The following is a 14,865-nucleotide window of genomic DNA, read 5'->3' on the forward strand; positions in this document are numbered from 1 at the left end:
ATTTTGATCTTTGCTCGTAATCCCGCGGACGCCGCCGCCCGCCGCCGTTTTAATGCAACAATCGATGAGCGTCTTAATCGCTCGCGCTTCAATTTGCTCGTCGCCATCGATCAGCACGGCCGCGTGCGTCCGTCAAATCCGTTAGCGAGGCGGCGGGTCTTTCCGAGCGGCCCGCTGACGCGATGGCGCGGCTGTCAAATGTTACCGCCTGGGGGACGTGAACGACCGCGAATATGGACGACCATCACCTGCCGCTCAAAGAGAAGGGATTGAGCCCGGGAATATCGTATATATTACTCTTGTAATATAACTACTTTTTTTTTTTTAATTGCTTGTTTCCTAAAAGAACTGACTATTCTTGTAATATTACAATAATTGTTTTTGTATAAGATTAATACTTATTTTTCCCAAACATACGATATGAATACATATTCTTAATTAAGATTACTACTGTTTTCTAAAAAAAAATGAAATGAAAGAAAATACGACCTTATTCTCATAATATCATTTTGTTTCTTGTACCATATAAATACATATTCTTAATTAAGATCGCTACTCTTTTATATAAAAAAAAAATAAAAAATGTTCCTCCAAGAAATACGACTTAATTCTCTCAGTTATAAGAATATTTTCATGGCATGATGGTGACATGACGGCGCCGTGAGGAACAATAATCACGCGTGTAATAAGTCCCACAAGAGTCCATTTTTCTCACTGACAGCTCATCCCGCGTGAAAACGCCACCTCAGCACTGGGAAAGCCCCAGGCTACAACATACACTTGGCACCAGGCCTTTATTTCCTTCTGTTCGCTAGCGCATATATTTGGACTACGCGTCACCGCGCAAAGCTAATCTCTCCGAACATCTCCTCCGTTTGAAAAGCCTCACGCGGTGCGTGGAAACAAACTCAAGCCATCCATCAACTTGCCGGTTCTGGCGAGAGCGGGAAATTCCGGTTCCTCGTTTTGTTGGCATCTAGCGATACCCTCCTCCGCTCTGTGGCGACAGAAGAACAGATACGGGACCATATTTCGATATGACGATTAGAGATAGACCGATATAGGTTTTTTTTTTTTTTTCAGGGCTGATACCGATGATTAGTAGTCAAGGAGGCCCATAACCGGTATTTGGAGCTGATATTTATTTGCAGTAAAAAGGAAAATACTGTTGTCAAAATGTATATATATATATATATATATATATCCCTCCATCCATTTTCTTCACTGCTTTCTCCTCACGCGGGTCGCGGGCTGCTGCAGCCTATCCCAGCTATCTTCGGGCGAGAGGCGGGGCACACCCTGAACTGGTCGCCAGCCAATCGCAGGGCACATAGAAACAAACAACCATTCGCACTCATGGGCAATTTAGAATCTTCAATCAACCGAGCACGTATGTTTTTGGGATGTCGGAGGAAAGCGGAGTGCGTGGAGAGAAGCCACCCAGGCACGAGGAAAACATGCAAACGCCACACAGGCGGGGCCGGGATTTGAACCCCCGGTCCCCAGAACTGTGAGGTGGATGTGCTAACCAGTCAAACACCGTGCTGGCTAGATGTGTGTGTGTGTGTGTCAACTGAATGTGTGAAAGTGTTTTTGGGTGTTTTTTTTAACTTTCCCCTCAAGGTGAGCAGTTTTTGAACAATGCTCCCCGCAGTCCAGCTGACATTTGATTTGATTTGAAAGCTCGCCAGCTGATACGTCTTTTTAGGAGGAAAAGAGGTTGGGTTTTTTTCTCTTCAGAATAATCCAACAATTTCAAGATACAAAAAACATGCTTTCTTGAGCTAAAAATGTGTGATCAGAACATTTTGAACATGAAAGGTACAATAGGACAATACATACATTTGTTTTCAAAATGCAAATTGATTCCCACAATGCAACGGCGTTTTGCTCACTGTAAAAGTATTTGATTTTGTATGCTTGTCATCACAAGCGTTCCATATTTAAGTGCGACGTGTCAGTCAGAAGACATTGCGTCCTACTGTATTCCCCGGATCGAGGCCGTCCAATTTCTCCTCTCTTGATATTTTCTTGATGTTTCTGAGAGTAAAAACAAGAAAATCTTACCATAACAAAGTGTACCACCAAGCAAAAAGCTTGTTTTTCTCTGAGCCTCGGGCAGAATTCTGATGTTGAACTTGGACTGATTGTCCTCCTCGTCTCTTTCTTCCTCGCAGCTCTTTTTTTTTTTTCAATTATGCAGACTCTAGCAGGGAATTAGAGTGGTAATCTGGTTCTAATCCCCAAACAAACACATCGATGACCTCCATTTCCAGCCCGGCTCTGCGCCGACGACTCCTTTCAGCTCCGCTGCTTTCCTTCAGCGGCGGAGCTCAGATGCACTTTCATTCTGCTTCAGTGTTTTTTTCTTTATTTTCTTTAATACTCGGAATTTGTTCCACCTGCTGCTGCTGCTGCTGCTGTGAGTGTTTCACATTCAAAGACACCTTTCATCGCAAAAAATAAATGTGTCAAAAGCTCTCAATGACTATTTATAAACAAATTGCTGCAATGATTTTTGCAGTAGGAATGCAGCCCTATGGGGGGCACAAGCCAGTCCAAAGTGTAGGCCGGTCCCAAACCCGGATAAATGCAGAGGGTTGCGTCAGGAAGGGCATCCGTCTTAAAACTTTGCCAAACAAATATGAGCGTTCATCCGAAGAATTCCATACCAGATCGGTCGTGGCCCGGGTTAACAACGTCCGCCACCGGCGCCGTCAACCTGCGGGGCGCTGTTGGAAATTCAGCTACGTAGGGGCGAAGTCGAAGAAGTGGTGGAAAGCGGGTTCTTCGGCAGAAAGAGAAGAGGAAAGCACAGAGCCTAGAACTGAATGGGGGGACTTTGAATGTTGGGACTATGACAGGAAAATCTCAGGAGTTGGTTGACATGATGATAAGGAGAAAGGTTGATATATTGTGTGTCCAGGAGAGCAGGTGGAAAGGCAGTAAGGCTAGAAGTTTAGGGGCAGGGTTGAAATTATTTGACCTTTGTGTAGATAGAAAGAGAAATGGAGTCGGGGTTATTTTAAAAGAAGAGTTGGCTAAGAATGTCTTGGAGGTGAAAAGAGTATCAGATCGAGTGATGAGGCTGAAACTTGAAATTGAGGGTGTTATGTGTAATGTGATTAGTGGCTATGCCCCACAGGTAGGATGTGACCTAGAGGTGAAAGAGAAATTCTGGAAGGAGCTAGACCAAGTAGTTCTGAGCGTCCCAGACAGAGAGAGAGTCGTGATTGGTGCAGATTGTAATGGACATGTTGGTGAAGGAAATAGGGGTGATGAAGAAGTGATGGGTAAGTACGGCATCCAGGAAAGGAACTTGGAGGGACAGATGGCTGGTAGACTTTGCAAAAAGGATGCAAATGGCTGGAGTGAACACTTTTTTCCAGAAGAGGCAGCAACATAGGGTGACCTACAAGAGCAGAGGTAGAAGCACGCAGGTGGATTACATCTTGTGCAGACGATGTCATCTGAAGGAGGTTACCGACTGTAAGGTTGTGGTAGGGGAGAGTGTGGCTAGACAGCATAGGATGGTGGTGTGTAAGATGACTCTGGTGGTGGGGAGGAAGATTAGGAAGACAAAGGCAGAACCATGTGGTGGAAGATGAGACAGGACGAGCGTTGTGCAGCTTTTCGGGAAGAGGTGAGACAGGCTCTCGGTGGACAGGAGGAGTTTCCAGAAGACTGGACCACTGCAGCCGAGGTGATCAGAGAGGCAAGCAGGAGAGTACTTGGTGTATCTTCTGGCAGGAAAGGAGAGAAGGAGATTTGGTGGTGGAACCTCACAGTACAGGAAATCATACAAGGAGAAAGGTTAGCAAAGAAGAAGTGGGACAATGAGAGGACCAAGGAGAGGCGAAAGGAATACATTGAGATGCGACACAGGGCAAAGGTAGAGGTGGAAAAGGCCAAACAAGAGGCATATGATGACATGTATGGCAGGTTGGACACTAAAGAAGGAGAAAAGGATCTATACAGGCTGGCCAGACAGAGGGATAGAGATGGGAAGGATGTGCAGCAGGTTAGGGTGATTAAGGATAGAGATGGAAATATGTTGACTGGTGCCAGTAGTGTGCAACATAGATGGAAAGAATACTTCGAGGAGTTGATGAATGAGGAAAATGAGAGAGAAGGGAGAGTAGAAGAGGCAAGTGTGGTGGACCAGGAAGTGGCAATGATTAGTAAGGGGGAAGTTAGAAAGGCATTAAAGAGGATGAAAAATGGAAAGGCAGTTGGTCCTGATGACATTCCTGTGGAGGTATGGAAGCATCTAGGAGAGGTGGCTGTGGAGTTTTTGACACGCTTGTTCAATAGAATTTTAGCGGGTGAGAAGATGCCCGAGGAATGGAGGAAAAGTGTGCTGGTGCCCATTTTTAAGAACAAGGGTGATGTGCAGAGCTGTGGGAACTAGAGAGGAATAAAGTTGATGAGCCACACAATGAAGTTATGGGAAAGAGTAGTGGAGGCTAGACTCAGGACAGAAGTGAGTATTTGCGAGCAACAGTATGGTTTCATGTCTAGAAAGAGTGCCACAGATGCATTATTTGCTTTGAGGATGTTGATGGAAAAGTACAGAGGAGGTCAGAAGGAGCTACATTGTGTCTTTGTAGATCTAGAGAAAGCCTATGACCGAGTACCCAGACAGGAACTGTGCTACTGCATGCGCAGGTCTGGAGTGGCAGAGAAGTATGTTAGAATAATACAGGACATGTACGAGGGCAGCAGAACAGCGGTGAGGTGTGCTGTAGGTGTGACAGACGAATTTAAGGTGGAGGTTGGACTGCATCAGGAATCAGCCCTGAGCCCCTTCCTGTTTGCAGTGGTCACGGATAGGCTGACAGATGAGGTTAGATTGGAATCCCCGTGGACCGTGATGTTTGCAGATGACATTGTGATCTGCAGTGAAAGCAGGGAGCAGCTGGAGGAACAGTTAGAAAGATGGAGGCATGCACTGGAAAGCATAGGAATGAAGATTAGCTGAAGTAAAACAGAATATATGTGCATGAATGAGAGGGGGGTGGGGGAAGAGTGAGGCTACAGGGAGACGAGATGGCAAGGGTGGAGGACTTCATATACTGGGGGTCAACCGTCCAGAGCAATGGTGAGTGTGGTCAGGAAGTGAAGAAACGGGTCCAAGCAGGTTGGAACGGGTGGAGGAAGGGATAGGTGTGTTATGTGACAGAAGAGTCTCTGCTAGGATGAAGGGCAAAGTTCATAAAACAGTTGGTGTTCCAGAGGAGGCTGCAGGAGATAGGCTTACGTGGAAAAGGAGGACCCGCTGTGGCGACCCCTAAAGGGACGAGCCCAAGGGAAAAGAAAGATTTTTTGCAGCAGGATGAAAATTCTCTACGTCCGTAAGGCAAATCTTTTTACTGAAATAAACACGGGGAAATATTAAGAGTTATCTTTGTAGTTGAGTCCTGGCAAGAAAAAAAAAAAAAAGTACACTGCGAGAATAAATCCATAATCTTACAAGAATGTAATCATATAAAAAACGTAGTATTTTTTGAGGGGGGGAAAAAGGAAATAAAAATCTTATTTTTGTAAAAACAAAGTTGTATTTACAGTTTTGCAGTTATTTTTTTTAATTCTATCTCATAATATTTCTCCTTTTTTTCTGAATAAATAACACAAATTCTCATAATATTGAGTCCTGTTTTCTCCCAAAACAACTTTATTCTTGAAAAACAAGCAACAGAAAACAACTTTATTCTGGAACAATCTCTTCGATTTTTTTTTTTATTTTTATTTATTTTATTTTTTTTAAATCAAGAATCTTTTTAAATTCTAAACCCCCCCCAAAAATTTTTTTAATCTACTACTATGCATTTTAAAACATCATTTTATTCTTGAAAAAAATGTCTTATTGTCAAAAATCAACATTTTGTCTTGGAAAAAAATCTGCCTCTTTTAAGAAATGATTTTTCCTAAAAAAAGAAGACTTTCTAAGATTACGTTTTTCTTGACAAAATAACTCATTTGCATACTGTAATGTCCCCCCCCCCCAAAAAACATACAACTTCATTATAAAAATGTATTTTTATCGAGACCAAATATTATTTTTTAGCTTGAAAAAACACAACTTTCTATTTTCTTTTATCTTTTACAAATTAAAAAATCTTTTTCATCTCTCTCCAAAATACATTCTCTCGTAAGATGATGCTTTTGTGTCTATTTTTCCTTTCTTCAGTGTGTCACTATCATCAAACTAAAATAAATATGAATACATTTTGATTGTAAACATGTTACGAAATTGTCAAAGCATGAAGTGGAGACGATCTAATGAGACAAATGATGTGTATAAATGTCAAGCTCATTAAAAGTCACTCAAAGCGCGATGACGCTAGGAAGCTGAAGGTGAGCGCGCACGTCCGGGGACCACGTGTCGTCTCTTTCACGTTTCATTGACAGTTTGTGGCTTCAAAAGGGGAAATCAGGGCAGCTCAGGTCTCGGGAATGACCCTTGACCTTTAATTGGTCACAGTTGACACACTGGCAAATATTTCATCACTTGAAAGCAAAGCACGGCGGAGGTCATTTAAGGAGTGTGATGCATTGCTGAGGAGCAGGAGGCCGTCCGGATGAGCTAACGAGATAACGAGGTCTGACGTGCGCGGCGATGCTGATGCGCCGCTCGCAGACAACACACTGACAAGCTGCGGCGTCGCCGTCACGTGACTGTGACAAGATTCATGACGGAGCAAAACTTGGCCACGGGGTCATTCTGGGCATTTGCAGGAGTCCTCCAAAGACAAACTCTTCCATGAAATTTTGTCCAATTGCTAGCAAACTTGAAGCATATATACTCGACAGGTGGATGACATGAAATTGCAAAGCGTTTGAGGCTTCGTCATTGCATGTGGGTGAAGCATAAGGGGGGGGGGGGGTAATCGAAGACGAGTAAACTTCAGATCGCTTGAAAATCCAGCACCCGAAGCCAGTTTGACTTAGCAACATGAAATGTGGGAGGCATGTCTATCATGACGAGACCCACAAAAAAGTCTCAAGAAACCACACCAGAAAAGACGTACAAAGTCAGATGTTTTCTTCTGAAGCGAACATTTTGGCTCAATAGTGCCCGCAAGAATTTAACAAAAAATTCAGCCCCCAAAGCCAGTTTGACTGAGCAACATGAAATTTGGTATGGATGTCTAACATGAGTAGAGCCACACACAAAAAATCCATAAAAAGCCGACACAGGAAGTCTGCCATTTTGATTTGAAGCAGTCATTTTGGCTCTGCAGCTCCTTCCAGGATTCTGTTTTTTAAAATTCAGCCCCAGAATCCAGTTTGACTTCGCCACATGAAATTTGGTCGACAAGTCTTTCATGAGTACACCCACAAAAAAGGCTCAAGGAGCCATGCGCAAAAAGCACACAGTAGGCTAGGTCAGCCATTTTGTTTTCAAGCAGTCCTTTTTGCTCTCGTTCTTTTCAAGTCTTTCACAAGCACCAGATTGTGTCTGATCGCCTCCAACAGCTCAGAAAACCAACAAGCCCTCGAAGACGCTCCACGTGCAGTACGAGCCCAATAACAAGCCATCGCTCGCATAATGCGACGTCAAGCCGCGTGTCAGGGGTTAAAAACGTACTCAACGAGCAGCCGGCGGCCTGGAGACTTGACCTTCTTTTTCTGCCGCCTTGCGGCAACAGCAGCGTGGGCGCGAGAGGCGAGTGGGCGGCCACCGGTTCAGCTTGCCCAGCTCCAATTAAGACTCGTGTCCTTTCAGCACTAAACTGCAGCCCACAAAAGCCTCTCTCTTCTTTTTTTTTTTTGGGGGGGGGGGGAACTATTGCCACGAGGAAAACATTACATCCTTTTATGCGTTGTTTACCGTACGGCAGGGATTCCCAATCTGTGGGGTGCGGAAAGTGCAATGGCGGTCTTGTATAACAATTCCGTGTTTACATTGTGGTTTTTTTTTCTCTCTTTTGACAATAAAACAATAAACATTGAAATCAAAACCAGGTATTCTCAAACTGTGGGATGCACGAGCTCCCTCCAGGGGCTCCGCGAAACCAACAGTGTAATGGCCGCTTTGTATAATAATTACACTTTTACAGTTTTTTTCCTCCAAATAAAACAATACAATTGACTCCAGGAACTCCCAAACCGGTGCGAGTGCAACCATTATGGCGCGCGAGATTAAAAGTGTCATGGCGGGCTGGTATAATTACACATTTACATTGTTTTTCCCCAAATGTTTTTTTTTTCTTCAATAAAACAGGGAATCCCAAATTGTATAACAGTTACATATTTAAAATGAGGTTTCCCCCCAGTAATTCATTTTCAATAAAACGATAACATTTAAAATAGGGACCCCTCGTGAGATAAACATTTACATTTACGTTGTGTGAACAACACTGGCAAATTTGAATGAATTATTAAATACAAAAAAACTGTAAAAAAATCGTGAAAAATCAAGATGTCTTAGCTCTCAACCGCTCAAAAAAGGATGCTACTTCGTCTAGCATCTTTCTTATGCACACAGAGCTAGGTGTTTGAACCGTTGTTTTCAGCAATTATCTACAAAGATCTACAATCTATTTAGGAACAAATCTCTGAATTCACTTGACATACTTTTTGAACATGATGCTTTCAAATGGTAAATGGACTGCACTTATATCGCGCTTTATCTACACTATCACAGTGCCCAAAGCGCTTTCCCAAACCTCACGTTCACCAAATCACACATACATTCATTCATACACCAATCGGCGAGAGTTGAGTGTATTGCCCATGGACACTTCGACATGCGGAGCCGGGATTCGAACCGCTACCCTCGGGTCACTGGACGGGCCGCTCTACCTACGGAGCAACAGCCGCCCCAGTTTTTAGGATAACAGTTTTTAGAGTGTGTAAAGGGGGGCTGGGGGTGCGCTTGTGTTGGTAGGCCTACGTGTGTATCTCGGGGCTCTGTGTGGTGTGTTTAACATGAAATAATAAACAAGCTAAATAAAATATCAGTGAAGTCACCCTGGGCTGGGACGGTTGAATTTTTAAGTCAGTAATTATTCATCGCCGCGGAGAGACCGCGGAGAAACCTCTCGAAACCTCTCGAAACATGAAGTTTTTTTTTTTTTTTTAGGGCTTTAAACTACCCCCAAAACATCTGCGCTTTAATCCTGCATGACCGCGCATATTAGCATTCTACCGTGGGCTTCCGAGGTGTGAGTGTGTGCGTGCGTGAATTTTGGAAGCTTTTTGCAGACTGTGCACCCCGCCCCGTGCGTTCCGTGCGCCGCTGAGCGCCTGAGTGCTGACAGCTCGTCGCCCATCTCGGGCGCTTCGACTCAATGTTCGGCCACGTCCGTCACACATCGGACACTTGTGGACTGCGCAAAAACAACAAGTCACCCTCGCTTTCACTCTTGCCAAATCACATTCTGGCTCTGGAATCATGGAAAGAACAGTTAGCAAAAAAAAAAAAAAAAAAGCAATGATGTCGCGACGACAGGGAATTGCCATTGGCATTTTTCTCTTCTCCTGGTGGTTAATCGTTTGTATCACACTTCATAGCAAAACCATCGCTAAACGGTTTCAAACGCATTCACAGAACAAATATGAGGCTCAGCCAGTATAAGCGTGCTATTATTTTTCGTTATTCTCAGCTCAAAGACGCCATTTTTTCCCTTTGATGTTTTGTTGATGCAAATGTGTATTTTCCTATTAGAATTAGCATCTCGTTCATTTTTGTCATTTTTAACCCACTTAATAGCAGCGCCATCGCTAAACGGATTCCAGCGCAATCAAAGAACAAATGTGCGTTTCAATCAGGGTATGCGTACTATTGGTTTTCGTTTTTCTCAGCTCACAAAGGCCTCTTTTTTTTTTTTCTTTTGATGTTTCGGTGAGCGCGAGCAGCTTCGGTTTCCTGTTCATATTCGATGTCCTCGTTTGTAACGTATTAAATAGCAGCACCATCGCTAAACACATTCCAACACAGTTAAAGAACACAATGTTTGGCTCAGTCATGGTTTACATTTTTCTGAACTCAAACTTCTGAACTTTTCTCAATGTCTGTACTAAAGCGGCTCCAATTACCGGAGACAAATTCCTTGTGTGTTTTTTGGACATACTTGGCAAATAAAGATGATTCTGATTCTGAAATGCGTTGATGAAGGCAGCAGAAGCACATCATCTGCAGAAAGCGTTTCGGCTGCACTTACTTACAATCACCCAAACAATATTGTTCATATTGTCGCATTTTTTTTATGTCGCGCTAGCAGCCCCCAACAACATTCCGACAACATCAAAGAGCAAAATGTTCACTCAATTTTGACATACAACAAAGCAGCACACAATGCAACGTCTTGACTTTTCTCGCTGACATTACGGAACGCCTAGCCACTTGTGACGTAAAGCATTTCTTTTTCTGGTTATTATTCCTATTAATTTGCTTAGTTTAATCCCAATAGCAGCAGCATCGCTAATTGGATTCAAACGCAATCATAGAACAAAATGTATTGCTTAATCAGAACGTGTTTGCTACTGGTTTTTGTTTTTCTCTCTTCAAACTCAAATTTTCGTCCTTTGGTGTTTGTTCCGTTTCAGGTTGTTTTTCAAGCAACTACCCGATTTGGTTGTAGCGGTGCCATCGCCAAACGGATTCCAATGCAATCAAAGAACGAAATGCGGCTCAATCAGGACATGCATGCTATTTTTGTCACTTCAAACACAAAAATTATTTGATGTTTTGGCGCCACGGGCATGTGCCCCGAATTGAATGTCATATTCGGAGTCATATGCCATCCTAAAAATGATTTTCCGCAGCATTGTTTTCCTCCCATCAGACACAAATGTAATGACGCCGCATACAAAGCATAATTTTGCAGTGGTACAGTAAACGTGTGTATAATTCCACGTTTGGCTCCTCCACCAGGCGGGCGACTACCGCATCAAGGGCACATTGCCGCCGCCTTTATCGTGCGTGCTTGTAAAGTGAGCTCGCGGCCTACCCGGCGTCCTCCATGGGGAGAAAAGAGGAAGCGCGGGTAGCTGCTCAGCACGCACCTCGGTGGCGGCGGGATTTATCGACGGCGGAGGATGTGCGAGCAGAAGGCCGGGTCGAGTGCACGTCCTCCCCCGGGCCGCCGGCTCTCGTGAGGGGTTCCGCTTCAATTCCGCCGGTGAATAACAATAATCGCTCCGGCGTTGCCTTGAGAGGCGGGCGTACCGGGAAAAGGCCTCGGGTCGAACGGTTTGCATTCAAAGTGTAGCGACCGTGAGTAGATGTCGGCCAGGATGACGACGGGAATGCCAAAGACCAGAAACCTTGCGATTGCACTCGGTTCTCTTAACGACTGCCGGGAATATATTGTTATGTACTGTATATCCTAATTAAAGATGCATTCACAAACACACTACAAGGACAAATGTATGCTTCCGGTTCTTATTATTAGTGGTATTTCTTTTTGCGCTTAATAGCAGCGCCGTCGATAAACAAATTTAAACTGAAGTGAGGACATAATGTTCGGTTTGTTTTGGAAGGGTGAGCTGTTACTTTTCAACGCCACCGTGGACAAAAAGGGATGCTCGTGAGTGCCGTGGATGCCCGGCGAGATCTTTAAATCGTCAAAAACGTTTGCCACGGCAGTCAAGGTACGGATGAGAAACCGAATCACCATAGTAAAACTCAGCACACACAACCAAACCTGATCGTATGTGTTAGCCCATAACACAACTCGGAAGCGCTCCGTAGTGTGGCGGGAAGCATACGTTTTCTCACATTTGCCGCCTACAACTCTTCTAAAGTTAAGTGTTTAAATTTCCAATACTTAACGTTGAATGTGTGTGTGTGTGTGTATGTGTGAGAGAGAGAGAGAGAGAGAGAGAGAGAGAGAGAGAGAGAGAGAGAGAGAGAGAGAGAAAGCAAGCGAGCATGTGCACAAGTGCACTGTGCAGTGTGTATGTGAATAACATGCTCTTTAGCATGTTTTGGTAGCAGAAACTCCACGTGCCACCCCCCCCCCGCGCTGACGCCGACTCTAGAGCCGGGTCCAGGCAGGGCAGTTTTATACGACTCTTCCAGGGGTACAAACTTGCTCCAAAGCTACATGCATCCACGTTTCCTCCATAATAAGCCGTAACAGATGTGAGGGACCGGGAGGGATCGTAATGGCAACCGTGGTAAACGTGGGCGGAAAGGTAGTGAGCCTTTGAGCCCCCTTTGAACTAGCTAGCCGTCCCGTCCTCCCACGGTCCGTCACGGATACCGAGACCATAAGAAAACCTAGAAAGACTTGAATACAGAGCAAAAAGAATAGCTGAAATCCCATAGCGCACTTCATCTCGGCAGGCGAGCAGCGCTGCCGTGGCCCCCGGGAATGGAACGAGTAAACGTAGCCCAATCAGGTTGCTCTGATGTCATTGGTAGATTGGATTAAACTGCATTATCAGCTCCTCATCCCAGCATTCACATACAACTACTTTATTTCTTTCTGGCATTATTGTTTAGACATTTAATAACAGCACAGTCACTTCACAGAGTCCAAACGAATTAAAGGGGAAAATGTGCAGCTTGTTTGGGAACATTTGCTTATTCTTTGTCATTTCTGAAATACTGGAAGGTGGTGCAATTATGCATGTAATAGCAGACCTGTCTCTAAACGGATTCTGACTCGTTCAGGAATGGTGTGCTATTACTTTTCCAAGCCCAAACAATTGTCGTTTCCGAAAAAGCTGCAAGGAGATCAACAAACAATCATTATTCCGACTGTTCGCCTTGTTTCTCCCCGGCGGGAAAATCCCTTCACATGGACATCCACTCACGTTGGGAGTCCACTCAGGGACGTTCGTCTAATCTTTGCAATCTAATTGAACCAGAGAGGGCAGTTGAACTGTGACATCATATACGGATAGGTGGAACCCCGTGGGGGAAGCCAGCCACACGAAATGGGGACTTACGGGGGTGACGGTGAGTTCACTTGATCCGTAAAGATGAGCGTACAGGCCACCGCGGCGGTTTCACTTTGATGCTAAATCCCTGTGAAAGGTAATCACCTGGGAAAAGGTCCCAATTATCTCCGGGGAGCACAGACGGCTCCACACTTCGATTCCCACTTTAATGGGCTGACCTGCATCCAGAACTTCATTGATGAATGCTGAGACGATGTATTAGCATGCTATCTGAAGATTGCGATGATATACTGTGATGTATTAACCAGTGTTATCCTAGTTTTTTTTTTCATCTCAACATCGCAGCATTCGATTTTCTACATTTTCTTCTCCTGGTCTTTTTTTCTTCTTTTCTTTACATGGTTAACATCAAATATCTAGACAACAAATACTGACCATAATCTCAGCATTCGCATAGTTACTTATGACTGTCATTCCTGCCACTTATTCTCCAGGTTATTTGTTTTAAAATGTGTACATTTAAGTACTTACAAAAATTTTAGGCCAACAAATAACTAGCTAGCTAACAATTAACAACTACAAAAATCTAATTAACAGCTAATAACTTACATCAATATAACTGCTAATAATAAACAACAATTAACATCTGGCTTTCAACTAAAAACTAGCATCTAGCGAACAACTAACGTCTATCTAACAACTAATAACTAACATCTTGCGAACAACAAACTTCTCGCTAACAACTAATAACTAATGTCTAGCTAACATCCAACAACTAATAACTAGCGCACAAGTACCTACTGTCTCGCTAACAATTAAAACTAACCACAAATGTCCAGCTAAAAACTACTGTAGTTAACAGCTAATAAATGTCAAACTACCATCTAGCTAGCAATGTTCGCATACAGACTGTTAGGATGTTAGCATAAGTCTAAATCTCAGTAGGCCTTAGCACCATGCGCATATCCATCGAGGCAGGAGCTGATTAATGTTTAGCGCCGTCCACGCTGGGTTGTCGTCTTTTACTGTGCTGTCAATCAAAGCGGGGACATGTTGACTAGGGGCCAAAGGAAACAGCATACAGAAGGAAAATGACGAGGAGCTACTCAGAGTTGCATAAATACAGAAACGGCTTCTGTGCAGTAAACAGACTTTATTTGCCTCTTATCAATATGATCATCATATGGCCCGCGACAACAACGCCGCCATATTTTTAACGAGCAGCGCAGCTGTTGGGACAAACGTGGCGCGTACGCTGTGTTTTTCCACTCAGTGCTTGATTTGATTTGAATCGAAACGTGATCATGTGACCTCAAGTCAAGCAGATGGAGCGTGTGGCGATTAGCTACAGAGTTCTTGAACGTAAAAAAATAAAAAACAAGCAGGAAAAACGTCAGATTGAAATGCCGACCAGAAGATGATGATTTGGCAATCTTCAGACAGGATGCATGGACCGAAATACGAATAGGGTGACATATACGACATTCTTATTTCTCACTGTTTGGTATTGATACGTGTAGGAATTTACGTCTCCACTATTGAGGTTATTGCGATACGCGTCTTGATACACTGCCGGCGATACGATACAAATCTACAGCAGATGAGAAACAATTCGCTCTAATTACGATTCACTCCAATAGCTAACAAGTAACATCTACCTAACAACTAACATCAAGCTAACAACTAACAAATACGTAGCGATACGATTCACAATAATTACAATTCACTTTAACAAATCTAGCTAACAATTTATGTCTAGCTAACAAATAACATCGAGCTAACAGCTAACGAGATATCTAGCGATACTTTAATTATGATTTACTCTAATTGTAATTCACGCCAATTGCAATCTTTTAACAACCAATGAAAAGGTACTTATACCAGTATCCATTTTTTCCCCTCAGATACAAAATGGATGCCAGCTCCTTCATCACAGCTGCACTTTATAGAAGAAGACGATGGGAAAAGAAGCAAGAGAAGCTGTGTGCTCCCGCGGCTATTTGTGGG

General features: G+C 43.7%; 1 protein-coding gene across 6 annotated transcripts in view; it reads right to left on the minus strand.

The window, feature by feature from the left end:
- Positions 1–14,865, minus strand: part of gfra4a (GDNF family receptor alpha 4a) — a 100,978-nt gene that overhangs the window by 32,012 nt on the left and 54,101 nt on the right. The window lies entirely within an intron of this gene.

This window comes from Phyllopteryx taeniolatus, chromosome 13 (assembly GCF_024500385.1).
Source record: "Phyllopteryx taeniolatus isolate TA_2022b chromosome 13, UOR_Ptae_1.2, whole genome shotgun sequence".
Lineage (NCBI taxonomy): Eukaryota > Metazoa > Chordata > Actinopteri > Syngnathiformes > Syngnathidae > Phyllopteryx > Phyllopteryx taeniolatus.